Source organism: Ranitomeya variabilis, chromosome 1 (genome assembly GCF_051348905.1).
Source record: "Ranitomeya variabilis isolate aRanVar5 chromosome 1, aRanVar5.hap1, whole genome shotgun sequence".
NCBI lineage: Eukaryota > Metazoa > Chordata > Amphibia > Anura > Dendrobatidae > Ranitomeya > Ranitomeya variabilis.
In genome coordinates this window covers 8,045,721-8,058,517 of record NC_135232.1, presented here as the reverse complement: position 1 = coordinate 8,058,517, position 12,797 = coordinate 8,045,721, and the positions used below count along the sequence as shown (strand labels likewise).

Here is a 12,797-nt window from a genome sequence, read left to right as displayed (position 1 = left end):
AGTAGTAAATAGATGAAAGAGGGCGGGGAGCGTTTATTATAAATGAAGGAATCTGTGTTTTTATTTCAAGTAAAGGACTTTTATCTGTCTGTGCTTTTATGATATTTGACTATGGGGTCAGTAATGGGGGTGTCTAATAGAAGCCTCTCCATTACTAACCTGTGGGGTTGATGTCAGCTGACAGTACAAAGCTGACTATCACCTTCACAGGGGAGGGACAAAATCCATGGCCCTTTTCCAGTCTGAGAATAACAGCCTCCAGCTGTCTAGTTTACCTTGGCTGGTTGTCAAAAATGGGTTGGGACTCAAAGCCATTATTTTTTTTAAATAATTTATTTAAATGATTAAAAAAAAACACAGTGTGAGGGACCCTTCTATTTTTGATAACCGGTCTGCAGCTGATGATTTTGTCTGCACTGGTTAGCAAGTCTTCCCCAGTCTGGTGTTTCACTGGTTGGGCCCAGTCCTTTTGTCTGCCCTTATTCACACTGAGGCCAACATTGACATGTGGTAAGGTGTTAATATTAGACAGTGTAGGACTGTCCCGATCAGAGTTACCTTGACGCGGTGGGATGGCTTTTGTGCTATGTTTTTTAATCAAAAAACAGTATTACTAAAAACTCTGTTATTTTAATGCACTTTTGCTCTTTTACGTAGTTATATCAGGATTTTTGCTTACTTTTTTTCTCCTGTAGGTTTTAATGTTTTGTGGTCAGTGTGAACATGCGTTTAACTTCTGCATGTGTACCAACTCAAGTTAAGCTCAATTTTTGTGTTTTTTTTACTGGTTAGCAAATATAGAGGGGACTCCATGCTATTTTTTTTTTATTTAATTTAATTCATTAATTTATTTATTTATTGCACACCCGCCAGCTGATGAATAGTCTCACCAGCAAGATCGGGAGTACGATGATGAGAGTAGTACACTCATCAGCCAACACCTGTGCCTGGTGACAACCTTTTTACCGCCGGTCTCAGCTGCTGGCTCTCACGCTGTCATCTGTATAACGAACTTAACACTGATCAGAACTGGGGTTTTTCACGCTGTTAGGGCTGTCCCACACGTCCAGATAATTCCGGTACCGGAAAAAATCGGTACCGGAGTTATCCGTGTCCGTGTGCCCGTGAGCTCACGGAGGCCATACGTGCAGCACACGTGTGCCGCCCGTGTGCCGAGTGGGTACCACACGGAGCGTGCAGGAGACAGCGCTAAAGTTTAGCGCTGTCCCCTGCATCGTGCTGAAGCCGCGATTCATATGTTCCCTGCAGCAGCGTTTTCTGCATAGAAGATATGAATAATAGTGTTTAAAAGAAAGATCTATCTGTCCGCCGCCCTCCCACCTCCTGTGCGCCCCCCCCGCTGTTCTGAAAATACTCACCCGCTTTCCTCGTTGGCTGTCGATGCTTCCTGTGCTGGCCGCCCCTTCTACCGTATGCGGTCACGTGGGGCCGCTCATTTACAGTCATGAATAGGCGGCTCCACCCCTATGGGAGGTGGAGCCACATATTCATGACTCTAATCAGCGGCCCCACGTGACCGCATACAGTAGAAGGCAGGACAGGAAGCCGCGACAGCCAACGAGGGACGCGGGTGAGTATTTTCAGAACAGCGGGGGGGGGGGCGCACAGGGGATGGGGGGGCGGCGGACAGATAGATCTGTGTTTTAAACACTATTATTCATATCTTCTATGCAGCAAACGCTGCTGCACAGAAGATATGAATCGCGGCTTCAGCACCATGTGGGGGGGACAGCGCTTACTGGAGCGCTGTCTCCTGCACGCCACACGGAGACCGTCCATGTGAGGTCCGTGTTTTACACGGACCCATTGACTTTAATGGGTCCGTGTAATACGTGCGCTCCCACAAACACTGACATTTCTCCGTGTTTGGCACACGGAGACACGGTCCGCAAAAAATCAATGACATCTGCACAGATGCATTGATTTTAATGGGTCTACGTGTGTCAGTGTCTCCGGTACGTGAGGAAACTGTCACCTCACGTACCGGAGCCACTGACGTGTGAAACCGGCCTTACACAGATGACAGCATTGGGAAACACCGGATGTTTGGGCTGACAAACCCAAACAGCAGCACAGAGTTCAGGGAGGAGTCTGTTTTCAGGGTCCGCTCACAGACAGTAGGTGTTCAGTACAGACCCAGAATTTTACCCTTCAGGCTCACCTATCCTATTTGATACTCATTTTGAGTACATACAACATTTTTTTGCTTTTTACTAGATTTTTTCACACAGGTAAGGTGACAAAAACACCTGGCATTTAGATTTTAATTTTCTCCTTAATTTGATTTTATATTTTGATAATTTTGATAGATGGACCTTTTATAGATGTGACCATACTGAATGTTATTAATGTCTTAGCTTTTAATGGAGGCAATACCAAACCAGAATCTTTATCAGTACACAAATACATCACCAGAACCACCATCAGTAAAAGATACATCACCAGAATCCCCATTAGTACATGAATACATCCCGAGACTTAGATATTGACGTCATGTTTCTTATCATTACCTAGAAGTCAAACATGGCCTGGTCCACATCATCTATTGGATTGTTATTAAGTTGGAGGTACTCTAGTGGCCCCACAGAGATGTGTGTGAGTGAGTCACGTCCGTCCATTTTTCTACAATGCCGAAAATCTATATCCCCAAATTATCTGATTAATGCAAACTCTAATATTCATATCTGAACACTGGCAACAGCTGGTCTGCAACAGTTTCTTCCATCAAAGAAAGCTTCTTCCTGGTGAACACAATTCACCTTCTTGGAACAAAGGAGGCCTCAAAGGACGCCTATGTGTAAACAAATCTTGAGCTTACGGTCTTTGTCCCAGAGAATCTCATGTTTAATTACCTGGACACTGCAGAAGGTCTCTGCTTCAAAGGTTGTTTTCATTAGTTTCTCTCTTCCTAGCTCATATTAATACCACTTCAAAAAGGAGATCTTCTCCAGCTAAACATAGCTTTCTCTCTTCCCATTTGTTCATTGCGAGGGGGTGGATGGAATTTCCCCTCTTATGGACTTTGATCTTCCTCTATGACAAGCACATTACAACATCGTGAGTTTCTTCTGACGTCGTGTCAAAAGCCAATCAAAAGGCCTGTCAGCACAGACAGAAATCCTGATCAGAGCTTCTGAGCTCAACGCTGCAGCCAATTCCAGGCATTGAGGCTGGAGATTCAGCAAATTGCGCTTGGGGACTAGAATTTTCTGAAAGGGCACATCCCCTTTAAAACAGCAATTAATTGCAATAACAAATAAGTCCCCACCAAATATATCTCTATTGCCTAACCCTACAACTCTCATACCCGTAACATTGGTAAGGAGATGTTGGGAGTTGTTGTTAGCAGCCATCACTAGAATGAAGACTGCTATAGATGTAATTGTAAAAATCAATCACATTTTCAAAGTTACCATAGTGAATACTAAAGCAAGCCTAGCTCTTTATTAAACTCTACATGACCTTCAGATGACCCCTGTGCAAGGGGACCCTCCTGATGTGAACAGGTAATTGAAGAGGATCATCTAATGGACAGCAGATGTGACTTCCTACCCCAGCTCGATTAAAAATGCAGAAGGTGACATATTTATGGGCCCTGCCTGTATATAACAGAAATAGCAGGAAAACTGTATTCAGCTGCTTAGTTCCCCATTCAAATTCTGAATATTGTTTTTCTATGAACAGCATTGACATGACTGTTATGAAAGTCATACTTTCCCAGTTGTGACAAAGTGGTGCACGTAATGCATTGCCGTAAGTAACTTGGAGGTTGGGGCAGCACCTTTCAAGTGAATAGCGTTAGATCTGTTTATTCATTTATTTTATGTACAGTTGTGCTCAAAAGTTTACATACCCCGGCAGAATTGTTGCTTTCTTGGCCTTTTTTTCAGAGAATATGAATGATAATACCAAAACTTTTCCTCCACTCATGGTTAGTGGTTGGGTGAAGCCCTTTATTGGTAAACTACAGTGTTTTCTCTTTTTAAACCATAATGACAAGCATGCCAAAAGTTAAAGAAAAATGTTTTTAAAAATAAAAAATAAAAAAAAATATAAATGTCATGCTGCTGCAGTGCAGTGTAATGCAACCTCCACCAGAGGGAGCTTGAGAGGGAAGTGAGGCTGCCTACACAGAGAAGCAGCACAGAGCAGCAGCATAGGCGCCACCAAGTGGCGAGAAAGTGGTCAAACAGGCCGAGTCAAAAAACAACAATAGGCAGAAGTACTAAGGGGGTCAGCAATACACGTGGTCAGAAACAAGCCAGGAGGTTCAGCAACGGTCAGGAGCGGATAAGACAAAGTCAGAAGGCAGAAGAGAGTCCGAATACAAGCCAAGTCAGAAACCAGAGAATCAAAAACCGAAACACAGGGAAACACTAGGAAAAGGGCAGACAGAGGGAGACAACACACACAGGGCAAGTCAGGGATCACAGAAGGACAAACCAAGAGCTACCAGAGTCAGGTACACATGCCGAAGGCAGAACTATAGCTGACACCGCCAGCAGGATGCATGGGAGATAACTAGCAAACCCTTGACATGACCTGCCCGGAAAAAGGGCAGACCCTGGAACAGATCATGATGGTACCCTCCTCTCAAGGGGGGGCCACCGGACCCCAGGTTTACCAGGATAATGTGTGTGAAATGCCCGGACCAATCGATCGACCCAAGATCGATCCTCAGGCCCGAAACCCCTCCAATGGACCAAATACTGAAGTGAACTACGGACCAGGGGAGAATCCACAATCCATTCCACTTCATACTCGGTCTAACCATCCACAGAGACAGGAGGTGGAGGGGATGGAGGCCCAGCAGAGGATGGTACAAATGACTTAAGAAGGGACTTATGGAACACATTGGGGATCCGAAGCGACGGAGGAAGCCATAAGCGAAAAACAACTGGATTGACCACCTCAATGATTTCATAAGGACCAATATACCTGGGACCTAGCTTAGCAGAAGGAACCTTATGATGAATGTTCCTGGTAGACAACCACACTTTATCTCCTACCAGAAATATAGGTCCTACAGACTGTCGCTTATCCGCAAAAAGTTTATGTTTGCCCTGAGCCTCCCCAATGTCATTCTGGACCTCCCTCCACACCTCCCCCAATCATTGCACTGCCGTATCAGCCCCTAGACATCCTGAATCCAGCCTAGAAAATTTGCCAAAATGGGGGTGAAAACCATAGTTACAGAAGAATGGAGAGGTGCCCGTGGACTGGTTAATCTACAGTAGTTGTTAAATGCAAACTCAACCACAGGCAACGAAGAACCCAATCATCCTGCTGAGACGTAGCAAAACACCTCAAAATCTGTTCAAGAAACTGATTGGTCCTTTCCATCTGACCGTTGGTCTCAGGATGGTTAGCAGAGGAGAAGGTCAAACAAATACCCAATCTTTTACAAAATGCCCTCCAAAATTTGGACACAAATTGTACCCCTCTATCAGAAACCACATTCAAAGGCACGCCATGCAGCCATACAACGTGCTCAACAAACAATCTGGATAGTGTCTCAGCATTAGACAATCCTGCCAGAGGTACAAAATGACCTGTTTACTGAATCTGTCAACCACTACCCAGATTTCAGTTTTGCCATTAGAAGGAGGGAGATCAGTGATAAAATCCATGGACAAATGAGTCCAAGGTCTATCTGGAATTGGCAATGGCACCAATTCCCCGTCCGGCTGGTTATGGGAGCTCTTAGCACGGGCACAGGTATCACAAGCAGACACAAACACAGTGACTTCAGAGGTCATGGAGGGCCACCAAAACAGCCTAGCAATGGCTTTCTGGGTGGCAGAGATCCCCGGGTGTCCACTGAGAGCAGAATTGTGGAACTCCCGGAGAACCCTCAATCGGTACTGAACTGGGACAAAGAGCTTATTGTCAGTCAAAGAGGGAGGAGAAAGGGACTGAGCCTTCTGAATCTCCTGCTCCAATTCAGAGGATACCCCCACAACAACCACCCCCTGCTGAAGAATGGAGGAGTGAAGTTTGGGGGGTGATATCGGATCAAAACTGCGAGATAAGGCATCAGCCTTGACATTCTTGGATCCAAGCCGAAAAGTGATTGAAAAATGAAAACGAGAGAAAAAAAGCGACCACCTAGCCTGTCTAGGAGTTAACCGTTTGGCAGTTTAAATATAAGACAAGTTCTTGTAGTCAGTAATCACCGTGATCCGATGAACCGCCCCCCCCCCAAAAAAAAATGCCTTCATTCTTCAAAAGCCAATTTTATGGCCAATAACTCCCAGTTACCAACATCATAGTTCCTCTCTGCAGAAGAAAACTTCCGGGAGAAAAAGGCACATGGTCTTAAGTTGGTAAAAGTAACGGGTCCCTGAGACAACACCGCCCCTACTCCCACCTCTGATGCGTCCATCTCTACAATCAATGGTTTAGATGGATCGGGCTGAACTAATACAGGAGCAGACATAAAACACTTTTTAATTTAATAAATGCTTCAACTGCCAAGGATGATCAAACTTTGAGATCAGCCTCCTTGCGAGTGAGATCGGTGAGTGGCTTGACCACCTGAGAAAACCCCTTGATGAATTTTCGATAATAATTGGTGAAACCCAGAAAACTTTGCAACCCCTTGAGGTCTCTGGGTTGCACCCAATCAACAACAGCCTGTAGCTTTCCGGGATCCATCTGAAACCCATTGGCAGAAAGGGTGATCCCGAGAAAAGAAAGCTCCTGCACACAAAAAAACATTTTTCGGGTTTAGCGAACAGAGAATTTCCCCGTAACCTGTGAAGAACAGCACGTAAATTACCAATGTGGGATTCCTTGTCAGGCAAGAAAACAAGGATATCATCCAGGTATACAACCATAAAGCGCCCGATAAAATCAGAAAAAACACAATTCATGAAGTAGCAGCACAGTGGCTCAGTGGATATCATGGCAGCGCTGGAGTCCTGGATTCAAGCCCCACCCTGGACAACATCTGCAAAGAGTTTGTATGTTCTCTCCGTGTTTGCGTGGGTTTCCTCTGGGTACTCCGGTTTCCTCCCACATTCCAAAGACATCCTGATAGGGAATTTAGATTGTGAGCCCCAACGGGGACAGCGACGATAATGTGTAACTGTAAAGCGCTGCGGAATATGTTAGCACTATATAAAGATTATTATTATTAAGTTCTGAAACACCGCCAGCGCGTTCATGAGACCGAAGGGCATGACCTAATTTTCAAACAAACCCTCGGAGGTGAGAAATACCATTTTCCACTCATCTCCTTCCTGAATGCGGATAAGGTTATATGCTCCCCTAAGATCCAGTTTGGAAAACCACTTAGCCCCACACAATTAGTTATAGAGATCAGGAATGAGTGGGAGAGGGTAGGTATTTCTCACCGTAATTTTATTTAGTTCCTGGAAATCGAGGCATGGGAGTAAACCACCATCTTTTTCTTGACAAAAAAAAATCCCGCGGCCACAGGTGAGACAGAGGGACGGATGTGACCTTTGCGTAGACTATCAGAGATATAGTTTTTCATAGCAGTACGGTCCGGGCCAGAAAAATTGTACAAACGGGCTTTGGGCAATTTAGAACCCGGAATAAGACTGATGGTACAATCATAAGGACAATGGGGTGGTAAGACCTCAGCCTCTTTATTGGAGAACACGTCCCCAAAGTCCTTTAGGTACTCCGGAATACTCTCCGGACTAATGGTGGACACAAACACAGCAGAAAGACAACCATTGGAACAATTAGGACCCCATTTAACAATATCACGAGATCCCCAGTCTATAACAGGATTATGCCTCTGCAACCAGGGGAATCCCAGCACCAGTCCCGCAGGAAGATTATTCATAACAAAACATGAAATTCATTCCTAGTGCAAGGAACCTATCTTGAGGAGGAACTCCTCAGAGACAAATTTAGGGACATTTTGAGCCAACGGTGTCTTATCAATGGCAATGATATGGATGGGAGTCTCTAGCCTAACTGTCCCTAAAGGCCCCGTCACACATAGCGAGATCGCTAGCGAGATCGCTGCTGAGTCACAAGTTTTGTGACGCAACAGCGACCTCAGTAGCGATCTCGCTATGTGTGACACGTACCAGCGACCAGGCCCCTGCTGCGAGATCGCTGGTCATGTCGGAATGGCCTGGACCTTTTTTTGGTCGTTGAGGTCCCGCTGACATCGCTGAATCGGTGTGTGTGACACCGATCCAGCGATGTCTTCACTGGTAACCAGGGTAAACATCGGGTTACTAAGCGCAGGGCCGCGCTTAGTAACCCGATGTTTACCCTGGTTACCAGCGTAAATGTAAAAAAAAAAAAAACAGTACATACTCACCATCTGATGTCCGTCAGGTCCCTTGCCGTCTGCTTCCTGCTCTGACTGACTGCCGGCCGTACAGTGAGAGCACAGCACAGCAGTGACGTCACCGCTGCGCTCTGCTCTCACTGTACGGCGGCACTCAGTCAGAGCAGGAAGCAGACGGCAAGGGACCTGACGGACATCAGATGGTGAGTATGTACTGTTTGTTTTTTTTGGTAACCAGGGTAAACATCGGGTTACTAAGCGCGGTCCTGCGCTTAGTAACCCGATGTTTACCCTGGTTACCCGGGTGCTGCAGGGGGACTTCGGCATCGTTGAAGACAGTTTCAACGATGCCGAAGTCGTTCCCCTGATCGTTGGTCGCTGGAGAGAGCTGTCTGTGTGACAGCTCCCCAGCGACCACACAGCGACTTACCAACGATCACGGCCAGGTCATATCGCTGGTCGTGATCGTTGGTAAATCGCTATGTGTGACGGGGCCTTAACTTTAACTTGGACGACAGACTAGAGTCAATGAAGTTCATGGAAGATCCACAGTCCACAAATGCTGAAGCGGATGCAAAACCACCTCCATAACACAGTTCCACCTCAAATAAAACTTTTTGAAATGACGAAAATTGTACCTGAGATTCTGGACAACCTCCTAGACCATCACCCAGACTCTGCAGCTTGTTACTCGATGGACAAGAAGGGCAGTCCTTCTTCCAATGTCCCGGATCTCCACAATAAAAACATAATTTCCCATCACATCGTCTTTTCCTCACTTTATCCTTGAAGTTGATGGCACCAACTTCAAAAGTCTCCTTGAATGACATCACCTCAGACTTGACAGGCAATACAGGAATCTTATGCTGAATAATTCCTCTCTACCGTAACCTCCATTCCATATGAATGGCCTGGGTAGTGGCATCCTCCAGGGAACTGTGTGGCGTATGAAGGGCCAGCGCATCCTTGAGATGATCAGAAAGTCCTCTCTCGAACAGGCATCTCAGAGCAGAGTCACCCCAAGACACCTCAACGGACCACCGCCTAAACTCAGAACAATACTGTTCAGCAGTGAGTTCATTCTGGGAGAGACTCATGATCATGTCCTTTGCTATCCTGACCCGGTCTGGTTTGTCATAAATCAGTCCCAAAGCCTCAAAGAATATGTCCACAGACACACTGTGTTCAGGGGCAGAAGCCGGTAAAGAGAAAGTCCACAACTGAAGTCCCTCCCGCAGTAAGGAAATGATTATCCCCACTGTTATGATCTGGTAACCTTGGAGCCGCATGAAAGACTTTCTCAGGAGAGGTGGTACCTATACTGACCGCAAACCCTAAACTAACACCGCAACTAGAAGTAGCCGTGGGATGTACCTAACGAGTCCTAGACACCTCGACACAGCCGGAGAACTAAATACCCCTATAGATAGAAATGGGAATTCTATCTTGCCTCAGAGCAGTACCCCAAAGGATAGACAGCCCCGCACAAATATTGACTGTGAGTACAAGAGGAAGACACACGCAGGCAGAAAAATAGGATTTAGCAAAAGAGGCACTTCTAGCTAAATAGTAAAGGATAGGACAGAATTCTAAGCGGTCAGTATTAAAATCCTAAAAATATCCACAGCAGAAAATACAAATATTCCACATCTAACTAAAGACATAGAAAGTATATCTGCATCTCCTGAGAATCCAGCAGACAGAAAAATCTGGACAAAAAACACAATAAATTGCACTGAATTGCAAGCACACTGCATGTGTGCACAGAGACAAAAAAACAGACACTTATCTTATCTGATTTGGCAGCATGGCATGAGGAGCCAGAGAGAGAAGCAATCCCTCCAAGTACAATGGACAACTGGCACTGACTCATGGAGCCTGCACACCTAAATACCTAATAGAGCTGCAATCAGCAGAAACACCTGCCCGGATTACAACCCCAAGACAACTGCACTACCACCAACAACCACCGGAGGGAGTCCAAGAGCAGAATTCACAACAGTACCCCCCCCTTGAAGAGGGGTCACCAAACCCTCACCAGAGCCCCCAGGCCGATCAGGACGAGCCAGATGAAAGGCACGGACCAAATCAGCAGCATGGACATCAGAGGCAAAAACCCAAGAATTATCCTCCTGGCCATAACCCTTCCATTTGACAAGGTACTGAAGCCTCCACCTTAAAAAGCGAGAATCCAAAATCTTCTCAACCACATACTCCAACTCCCCATCAACCAACACAGGAGCAGGAGGATCAACAGAGGGAACAATGGGCACCACATATTTCCGCAACAAAGATCTATGGAAAACATTATGGATGGCAAAAGAGGCCGGGAGGGCCAAACGAAAAGACACCGGATTGATAATCTCAGAAATCCTATAAGGACCAACAAACCGAGGCTTAAACTTAGGGGAAGAAACCTTCATAGGAACATGACGGGAAGACAACCAGACCAAATCCCCAACCCGAAGCCAGGAACCAACACATCGACGACGGTTAACAAAACGCTGAGCCTCCTCCTGAGACAACACCAAATTGTCCACCACATAAGCCCAAATCTGCTGCAACCTGTCAACCACAGAATCCACACCAGGACAATCAGAAGGCTCAACTTGCCCCGAAGAAAAACGAGGATGAAAACCAAAATTACAAAAGAAGGGCGAAACCAAGGTAGCAGAACTAGCCCGATTATTAAGGGCGAACTCGGCCAATGGCAAGAAAGCCACCCAATCATCCTGATCTGCAGACACAAAGCATCTCAAATAAGTTTCCAAAGTCTGATTAGTTCGCTCGGTCTGGCCATTTGTCTGAGGATGAAATGCGGAAGAAAAAGACAAATCAATGCCCAGCCTAGCAAAAAAGGCCCGCCAAAACCTAGAAACAAACTGGGAACCTCTGTCAGACACAATATTCTCCGGAATACCATGCAAACGAACCACATGCTGAAAAAACAACGGAACCAAATCAGAAGAGGAAGGCAATTTAGGCAAAGGCACCAAGTGAACCATCTTAGAGAACCGGTCACAAACAACCCAGATAACCGACATCCTCTGGGAAACCGGAAGATCTGAAATAAAATCCATAGAAATATGCGTCCAGGGCCTCTCAGGAACTGGCAAAGGCAAAAGCAACCCACTAGCACGGGAACAACAAGGCTTGGCCCGCGCACAAGTCCCACAGGACTGCACAAAAGAACACACATCACGCGACAAAGAAGGCCACCAAAAGGACCTACCAACCAAATCTCTGGTACCAAAAATACCAGGATGGCCAGCCAACACAGAACAATGAACCTCAGAAATCACTCTACTAGTCCATCTATCAGGAACAAACAGTTTCCCCACAGGACAGCGGTCAGGTTTGTCAGCCTGAAATTCCTGCAGTACCCGTCGCAAATCAGGGGAAATGGCAGAAAGAACCACCCCTTCCTTCAGAATGCCGACCGGCTCAAGTACCTCAGGAGAATCAGGCAAAAAACTCCTAGAGAGGGCATCTGCCTTAATATTCTTAGAACCCGGAAGATACGAAACCGCGAAATCAAAACGGGAGAAAAACAGGGACCATCGAGCCTGTCTAGGATTCAACCGTTTGGCAGATTCGAGGTAAATCAGATTTTTATGATCTGTCAAGACCACAATACGGTGCTTGGCTCCCTCAAGCCAATGTTGCCATTCCTCAAATGCCCACTTCATAGCCAACAACTCCCGATTGCCGACATCATAATTGCGTTCAGCAGGCGAAAACTTACGGGAAAAGAAGGCACACGGTTTCATCAAGGAACCATCAGAATTCCTCTGAGACAAAACGGCCCCTGCCCCAATCTCAGAAGCGTCAACCTCGACCTGAAACGGAAGAGAAACATCTGGCTGACGCAACACCAGGGCAGAAGTAAATCGGCGTTTAAGCTCCTGAAAGGCAGAGACGGCCACAGAGGACCAATTCATTACATCAGCGCCCTTCTTCGTCAAATCGGTCAGGGGTTTAACCACGCTGGAGAAGTTAGCAATGAAACGGCGATAAAAATTAGCAAAGCCCAAAAATTTCTGAAGGCTCTTCATGGATGTGGGCTGAATCCAATCATGAATGGCCTGAACCTTAACCGGATCCATCTCTATAGATGAGGGAGAAAAAATGAAGCCCAAAAAAGAAACCTTCTGCACACCAAAGAGACACTTAGACCCCTTCACAAACAAAGCATTATCACGAAGGATCTGAAATACCATCCTGACCTGTTTTACATGAGACTCCCAATCATCGGAAAAAATCAAGATGTCATCCAAATATACAATCATGAATTTATCAAGATAATTCCGGAAGATATCATGCATGAAGGACTGAAAAACAGATGGAGCATTAGAGAGCCCGAATGGCATCACAAGATATTCAAAATGGCCTTCGGGCGTATTAAACGCAGTTTTCCATTCGTCACCCTGCTTAATACAAACAAGATTATATGCCCCCCGAAGTTCAATTTTAGTAAACCAACTAGCCCCCTTAATCC

The 12,797-nt window shown here is 45.9% G+C and overlaps 1 protein-coding gene across 1 annotated transcript in view; it reads right to left on the bottom strand.

Moving 5' to 3' along the window:
* The window catches only part of LOC143793645 (uncharacterized), an 80,834-nt gene that overhangs the window by 32,959 nt on the left and 35,078 nt on the right, over window positions 1-12,797 (bottom strand). The window lies entirely within an intron of this gene.